The sequence below is a fragment of the Catharus ustulatus genome, chromosome 1, assembly GCF_009819885.2.
Source record: "Catharus ustulatus isolate bCatUst1 chromosome 1, bCatUst1.pri.v2, whole genome shotgun sequence".
NCBI lineage: Eukaryota > Metazoa > Chordata > Aves > Passeriformes > Turdidae > Catharus > Catharus ustulatus.
The window spans coordinates 13,092,217-13,101,184 of NC_046221.1; positions in this window are offsets into that span (position 1 = coordinate 13,092,217).

Genomic DNA, 8,968 nt, shown 5'->3' on the forward strand with positions numbered 1-8,968 from the left:
CAGCAATGTGTTCAAGAACGTGCTAGTGGAATTGTTTAAAAACTCGAATTAATACTTTTTTTGTTGTATGATGTTTACTTTACAGATTTTTGCATGGGATTCAAAACTTCACATTTACTTGATTTATAACTAGTTCACAAATGCTCCAGCACTCTGCAAAACTATACTGAAGAAACACTTAAGAGTGATGATCTATTCATTGTAAGTATATATGGGTAAGGCATAATAATAGTGAGGCTATGCTTGTTCTCAGCTCACAATGGTGAGAGTTCAAGGATTGCCAGGTGAAGGATTCTAAATAATTTCCCCCATGTTGCTCCCATATAAATGAGAATACTGAAAAGCTACAGAATTAGAGGCCATGCTGGAAACTGTCAGTTCTAGCTTCTCAAAGCTTTCATTACCCATGTCATGTGTGATGACATAACAAAAAATTCTTTGATCTTGTGAGAAGAGAAGAAAACTAAATTGAATGTGAATTGTAGTATGGGAGACCTCACACGGCTTTTTCAAAAGGCACAGAGTTCCTGAGATCACCCATTTTATCCATTGTCAACAAAGGCCCACCTCTATCTTGGAAGCCACCTTTTTTGGCACAAATGGTGAGATATCACCTCAGAAAAACTGGGTAGGTTTTCAAAGGGACATGCAGGAGGTTCACTAACAATTGCCTCTATTTGTCAATGGGTAGTTAATAAACACATTGCTTTGAAAATTTACCTCTGCATGTCCACTCTTTCAGCTGTACAATGGCAGCAGTCAGTTTTCTAAAGAAGCTCCACCCAGTCAGCCTTTCCAGCTGGGAGGGCAGGAGGACATCTGTCTCCAGAGCCAGTGTCAATCATATTCTAACAATCAGTGCTTCTCCTTAGCTGAATTTATTATTTGCACTAAGTGATCTCTTTCTCTCAGCTAGTCTTCTAAACTCCCTCTTCTGAGGTTACTGATTATGAGATATAAAAGTCTGTCTCTTGCCTGCTTTTTTTTCCCTAAAAGGTTTTTTGTCATTGAGACTCTGAGCCACATTCTTTATACATGAGATCCTAGATTCTTTCCTGATGTATCTTCTGTGCTTTTGCCCCATAATATCTCTGCCTGATTTGTCCGTTAGTCAAATGCTATCACACTCTAATTGGGTTTTTCTCTCTGTTTCCAGTTAGACTTGTTCAAGAAAAGGTTCTGATGTGTATTATTGCACATTCTCCCAAGCAGAGAACATTTCATCCTGCAATTTGGAAAATGCCACTTATACCAAACAGCAAAATAAGAAATTATTACATATAAAATAACATGCTAAGTAAATATGATAAAGGTGAAATATGCTTCAAATAGAAATATGATTCAAAGCTCTCATAGTAAGCTAAAAACAAACCTAGTTGTCATGTTCTTGTCTGAATTAATGAGTCATTGTACTTATTTAATTTACCCATCCAAAATTTTTATTAAGTATCATTTACTCTGTGATATTTATACTATTGTGCTGCCAAAAGCATATCTTACTTTCATATTTCAGATAGAATTTGCCGTATTATGTCTCTCTCCATTCTAACATGAAATCATCAGAAACACTTAAAAACAGAAGGTATGAATTCTTCAGGGGCCCTTCAAACAGAAATAGGACTTTTTCCTGTGCAAAGAGGCTACCTGGGAATTTGACATGTAAATTAGCAAAGAGGCTGATGTCAGCTTCCATATTAACTTCTTTGCAAAGGTGAGACACTAATTTCCATTTTAGATGTTCCCAAACTTATCCCCATATGTTGAATTTAAAAGACCCACAGCTGGTTTGCTTGGCTCTGTCTCACAAGAGCTTCTGCGAGGAAGATATTGTGTGTAAGAAGGAAAAATTGCTTGCAACATATGCCTTCATAAATAGCAGCAGCTCATCATGTGATGCTCGTGTTTGTGTTTACTGATGTTTGAAGGGTGATTTGTGAATGCATTCACACCATCCCAGAGCCTTGTTTCATTACATTTATTATTACATCGTAGTAATGTGCAGTCTTAGTCTTTAAACTGATTTCATAACAATATTCCCTCTCATGTCTGTGTGCAGATATGTTTGATTCTCTTGTCATCGAAGTAGGAAAAGGCTGATAATGAATATCTGAATAATCTGCATAGCTGGACAAGCAACCATCATGAGAATCTTTGCAGAATGTTAGTGATTCAGAGGAAAATGTTGACTTAGATTCCTGGTGGAAATAGATATGTGCACTCATATTTGATTTTAAATTTTCCATAAACACAGTTATCTGACTATGCTTTCTGTCTTCTGTACCTCTGTGTAGGAATTGCCACAAAATGCAGGATGGAAAATACAGCAACTAAACCCAAATACATTGTATTCCCTTGACCCTAATGAAATATCCATTGAAATAATAGCAAAATCAAACACTTGGTATGATGAGCAGCAAGTTCTTATTAATATCTTGTTCCATATATACTTTTCTTCATTTTTTCCAATTCTCCCCAGTTATGACGTCTCTTACCATGTTAAATATTTCCTCTTCCCTTTTAATGTTTAGAGAGTATTTTGTGAAGCTACTGTGTCTTTCACTGCTGGTCGTTTCACCCAGCAGTAGATATTTCAGCTCAGTCTATGCATTATTCCGACTCTGTGTGAACATTTTCTTTTTATTCTGATTTTCCAATACAACAAGGATTGATTTTGACACAGACAAAAATCAACAAAAGATCTCAAATAAATTTATATCTTAGTGTTCTTGTTTTAAAGGAATCTATTTAAATGCTGCTATTTAAATTTCAAAAGTGCCACGTTACTTTATCAGCTGGTGAGTGAGTGGATTCAAGCTCAGGATATGCTCAGGAAATCACATACATCCTCAGCAGTCCCAGATAAGGGCATGTTTATGTTAGCACTGCACTGCTTTTAGTATTTGAAAAATATGGTCATGGATATTTCAAGATGGTTTGAAAACAGCCTCTTCTAGAAGAGATTTAGGGTAAAATGAGGCCATGCTGAAAATCAAGGGAGTTGTAATCATTATTTGGATGATCTGGAAAGCAGCTTTTTACCCCTGAGCTTTTTTCTCTGAACAAGACTGGATGATTATGTCAAATTAATGCTCTGGATGTGTGTAGGTGGTGAAGTAGTATCAGTAAAAGCTTTAATACTTAGCAGATATTTATTAGATACCTGTTAGACTGGTTTTAAGGGATAAATTAAAACAAGACTGAAATAGGTAACTATTTAGTTGAAATCGGCCAAATTTAGAGATGCCCCTTAAAACTGTCCTAAGAGGTGGATTTAGGAGTGTTGCGTGTAAAGCAGTAAATTAACAGAAAAAATAATGGCAAGAGACTACCCTTGCTGATACTACCCTGTATCTTTAGCTGTGCACTTCAAGAATCCTTGCAAACATTTCTTTAACAACATAAAACCTCAATGTCATCCTTGTAATACAATCACTATAGGTACTCTGAGTTTGAGTAACTATGCATTGCAGTTTAACACATGGATTTTTTTTGTACAAGCAGCTGCAAAAGTGTGGACTGTGTGAAAGAGGTCAGTACAATGCTGTTCTGTTCTGCCTTTCCTCCTGCACTGTACTTCTCCCACTTTCTGAAGCAGTACCTACTGAATTCCTGAAAAAGACTCACATTTGCTTTTGTTTTGAATGAAAATGTGCTCAGAATTACTTTTACTTTTTCAAGTGGGATCTCACTGAGTTTTAACAGTTTGTTTGTTTTCTCATCTTTCTCACAATGAATTACTCATTTAAATCATCATCAACATTAATGCTTAGCAGCATAAAGCTTAAACCAAGTGGATTTTTAATGCCATTTTCACCAGAAAACATATATTGATAACATAACTTCATATTAAGTTTTGTTTTGTTTTGTTTTTTTTAAGACAGTCACAAGATTAGGCTTTCAGGAACTCACTCCTATGTGAGTGCCAAAACCACTCTGATGCAATAGCATTCTGTTATCAGTCTTCCCATGCAACTGTGTATGAATGTTGATCCTCTTTTCCACAACTGTCCTTCACACTGAGATCACAGTCCAGGACAGGAGTGTCAACATTATCCAACTATGTATATTCATCCTTAAATACGTCAGCCATTTTCCTTATTTCTTAGCTAGTTGAAGCAAATGGAGAGGAGGGACTTTATTTAACTGTCAGTTGTGCCGAGAGTACAGACTGCACCTCTGGGAATATGGATACAACACAGGCCTGGTGTTCTCATGTTAATATTAATACACTGGATCCTGTTCCAGCTGACTTATTTTAATAATGGAATTTGAGCTTAGGGAATAGACCTAATTTGTAGAGTTTTATATTCAAACAGGAACAAATTCACGTAATTGTATTTCTTGCGCAACTGTCCAGATCCCCAGAAAGGAGCTTGATTCTCCTGATTTCACTACTTAAGGGTAGAAACGAGCTACAAAGAGGGGTTTCAGGGGTTTCACAGAACTCCTTTGGAAGTGAGCAGTTCAGGTTTGCATTCCACCTCTCAGTCACAAGGTTACAGAAATGGGACACAGATTTGGCCTCTGAGTAAGGAAACTGTATATGAGCACAGACTGCTGCGCTGAGTATTACTGGTCACAGCTTTTAGTTTAAGGATTTATGGGTGGATATATGATGTCTCAGCATCTGTTCTGCATCACAACTTCGGACATAGAGAAAGAATCTCCCACAGTGATTTCAGCAAAGACAACACTGCATTCATAGACAGCACAGCAGACAAAATTTTGGCCCTGAAAACAAAGTATTTGGTTCCTTGGCTGGTTGGTTGGTTGGTTGGATTTTCTGTATATAGTCAGACTTCCTGCTTTAAAATTATGCACATACATTAGACATCAATAGCTAAATTTGGGTCACTGCGTGGTTTTATCATCTGTACATATTCTGTCAAAATAAAACAATTTGGGTCTTAAATGATAAAAAATAAGTACAGTATAATTTTGTCTTTTTGTCTACACAAGTTTGGCATTATTCTTTGTCAGAAGCCTGGTAAGCAGTATTTCCCATGTAAGCAAGGTATGATGTCTAAAAAACAGAAACTTATTTCAGACTGAAGAATTTTCTTTTGGAGAAGTTTAATGGAAAGGTGTCACTCAAAAATGGGCTTTGTTCCTTACTTTACATGACATTCACCTTATTCTTTCAAAAGAAATGTAAGCACTTTAATTGATTGAGCATGTCTTCTAAGGTTTTGAATCAAATGTCCAATGTTTGGTTTCTCAGATACATCATATCAACACTCACAAGCTTGTACCAGTGACATTTTTGGGTTTGTATCTGTATTTTTAAAAATAAAAGATATTTTTCCAGTGTTATCATTGCTTAAATACTGTCATTCTCCCTGGTTTCTTTCATGACCTTTATCACTGTCATATTTGAGCACCTAATTAATAAGATTAATTCAGGCAATTTGATACATCAAATGTTCTGCAGAAATGGTATTAGAAAGGAGGTTTCTTTACTGAATTTCACTCTGCTGAGGAAACAAAAAAATTAAATATTAAAACAGAGAAATTATAAGAATCTCTTTTATGGGACCAAAGAGAAACAACTTGCATAAAACATGATCTCTGCAAAGACACTACAAGAAAATTACAATGAAACAAGAACCAAAATTTAAAGTATTTAAAAACAGACTAAAAGTATGAGGAGTAACATCAATGACACCTCACCAAAGGGCACGCTAAAGTCTAACCAGCACTACTTTCACAAAGTGCAATCTGACCCACTACAAACTGGGATATTTAAGTCAGAATTCAGTCAGAACACTACGAATTCTTCAAATGCTGCTGTGATGGGTCAATTTGGCTCTTGCTTGAACACATAAATTAGAACTGACGTACTGTATTATTTGTTGTAATTTGAGAGGAATGGGTACCAAGCAGCATTCAGAGGAATACAAAGTAATTCACTCTCAAATGATTGGACCATATATTGCATGTTTTAAGGTAATGAGAGCAGAAGTGCTGTATACAAGAATAAATTTAATTTCTCAGAGGACAAAAATGCAACATGAGAAAATAGCTGACTGTCAGACAGTAGCTTTGAAATTGCACATTTGAAGGGTGCTAAAGATATTAATGAATGCACAGAAGGATTTAAGTTTAATGGAAGCAAACACCATTTCTGGGATAATTATGGAGATATCTATTTCTGCTGAAGCACTCCCACTCATTTACTTCATCCTCTTCCAAATTTTACAAAATTGGCATCGAGAATTATGGAAAAATATCTCAAGAATGGCTGAGCACTGTCAGCTTCCTCCTACAGTCAGAGTGAGCAAGAGTATTAAGAAGCAGCACTCTGAGAAAAGTGATATAGTAATTTCACTGTAGAGTTTAACACAGACTACTTCTGAGTAGAGATTGGTTATATGCCCAGGTTAAATTGTTCAAATACATTTAGCAATAAATAGACATTAATGCACCATCTAGCAATGTATGTCCAATTCCTATTTATCTGATAATTAAATTTCTTTCCTTTCTGATAGCTTTTACCTTGAGAAAATGTCCTGTATGTAGCAGCAAAAGTGCTGAAAAGATCAAATATTTCAGATCTTATACAATCTCTTGAAAAGTCTTTTGTTTTGCAGAGACCTAGGTGCCACACACTCACTGCCTGTGTCTCTGCAAGCTGATTTCTTTGCACATGGGGTATTTGAATGTTAGCATAAAGTGTCTGCTATGTGATCTCTCCTTTAATAAGAAAAAATAAGACACTGGTCTTTTTAGTCTAAGTTTAAGAGTTTGAAATTCTGAAGGTGCTTGGTGTGAAGTCTGCTGCTGCTGAACTCATTTAAAGTGCACATGAAGAAGATGCAGTAACCTCCACAGAAAGAAAATAGTATAGAAATGGAGAGGGATGTGCTGCACTGAGCTGTCAGCACTTCTGATCCCACCAATGCCATTTTATTAGCAGCAAATAGAGATCCACAAGCTTGCCTGCCTTTTGGGGTATGTCATTAAGTACTTAAGGGTTTTCAGTATCACAATTTGAATGGGAACACTAACAACCAAAAGACTTTCAAGATACACACTTCAGTCCACTGTGCAGTGTCTTTTCCAGCCCCTTGGAAAACTGCAAAATGGAACTAAGCATTGGAAATGTCCAATGTAAATATTTAAGTTGATTATTCTTATCTTACTTGTGCATTAGTTGAAAAGCCCAAGAGTCTGCCAAGCAAACAATACTGAGGAGTTCTTACACAAGAACAAGACATTCCAGTTACAGCAGTGAAAATACAAACAGGGTTTCTCCTAACAATTAATGTAAGAATAGAAACAATGTGAGCATTCCACTAGATACAAAACAGTGCAAGGGAGTCTTTGGTGAAAAAAAAATTTTTTTCTGAAAAACTTTTGATTACATTTAAACACTTGTTAAAAAAACTAGTCAAAAGTCTAATTTTCCTTTACTAGGCATAGTAAAAGGAAAAATTATGCTTTTTGATCCCCCAAAATGATTTTGTCTTAGGTAAGTGGTACATTTTTAATAGGGTTTGTATTTCTGCATTGTAACAAAGAAAAAAAGGGGGGTGGGTTTTGAGTTGTTTTAGCTTTGATTGTATACAATATGAGGCTGTTCTGTGGATCCCTCATCCAGGGGGAGTGCTTGTCAAAGTGCATAATTTCATTTGTGGCAGTGCCTTGAAGGATAATTTTTCCCATATCACTTTGGGCACTGTTACATATGATGCCGTGTCAGCAGAAGACTGGTTGTCACTCAGCATTCATGTGACAGGAATGCATAGAAATCCCACAGAGGACATTCTCTGCTATATGCGGTGGTCTGCACAGATGTCCACCCTGGAAACATGACTGTGGAGCAAGTCCCTCTACATCTAGTGGCATCATGACTCCATGTAACACTACAGAGAAATTCACAGCTTACCTAAATCCACTGCATCACGTAAAGTGTGGGATTTGATTCAGTATTCCACCTCTGCCCACCTATAAGCACCGTAGAGCTCCCAAATCCAGCTTTGTCTCAGTGTGATGGATAATAATAGTGGTGTGCTTTTTTCAACAGTCCTTTCTAACAGCCTCCATGTGCCCATTCACTGCCAGCACAGTTCATACACTTCACCTAGAGCAGTTGGTTCACACTCTGGTACTCCAGAGAATATTTTTTAAATTTATTTTATTGTTTTAACTGTGGTTGCTGAGGAATATCTTCTTCAGCATAAAAAACCCTAGTTTAAATTGAACCAAATTATTTCAAAAACAGTAACAGGGAATTCCTAAGAATATTCTTTTACCAAAGGTGAAAGTAAAGTTGAGTGGCATATTCAGATACTCCTGCACATCAAGAATTCTACTTTAACAATTGAACATTCAGAATCAGTTACTTATTGTTGCTGAAATACATATTTGAAATGTCAAAAGTTGTGTAAAAGTAAGTATATAACTGAAATGGGGACTAGAACAAATGTCATTGACCTACTGAGAAGAAATGAACCAAAAAATTTGAATTAAATGTTTCTCAGCAGATTTCAAAAATCAAAAATTATGATACATGCTTAGGAGATAGAATATATAAGGATGAAAATTACTCAAAATTTAAAAAAAAATCTTCCAGAGAGAAAGCACATTAGGTGGTGTGTATATATATATGTATATATATATGTGTGTGTGTGTGTGTGTGTGTGTGTGCGCGCGTGTGTGTGTGTGTACCTGTGTACATATACATTGCTGGGTGTATGCACACATATATACTGTGTAAATATATGAGGATGAAATGTGTGTATTACTTTGCAGTGTCAAATAATAGCAAAAATCTCACTGCAGCTGAGCACACAAAGACACACTTGTCACTGAAGTCTATTCACATCTCGTATGTACTCCCAGAAATGAACGTAATGTCTGCAGCACAAGACAGATATTTCCCTTCTTCCTTCCCTCTGAATGTGCCTTCTGACCTAAGGGCTCCTCAAAACAACCCAACACATGTTGCTGTAGTTTCCTGGCTATA